Below are 288 nucleotides of genomic sequence, written 5' to 3'. Positions count from 1 at the left end.
CACGGGAGGTCGCCCCGGGCTCCCTGCTGACCGTCCGTGTCACCCTCGCACAGCACCGCCTGCTGCTCGTCAACGACTACGCGCCCACTGATGGCCAGGAGAGGGTCGTTTTCTTTGAGACCTTGGGTGCCATCCTGCACGACGCTAGTGAGGATGATGACCTGCTCCTCCTCGGTGGGGATTTCAGCTGCCCCACTGCCCCGCGCCTCGACCGCACAGGGCCTGAGCCCCATCTGCCCTCCGCTCGCAAGCTGCAATCTGCCCTGGAGGGGGCAGACCTCGTGGATG

This window comes from Alligator sinensis, unplaced genomic scaffold (assembly GCF_000455745.1).
Source record: "Alligator sinensis unplaced genomic scaffold, ASM45574v1 scaffold285_1, whole genome shotgun sequence".
Lineage (NCBI taxonomy): Eukaryota > Metazoa > Chordata > Crocodylia > Alligatoridae > Alligator > Alligator sinensis.
This window is presented reverse-complemented; position numbering follows the sequence as displayed.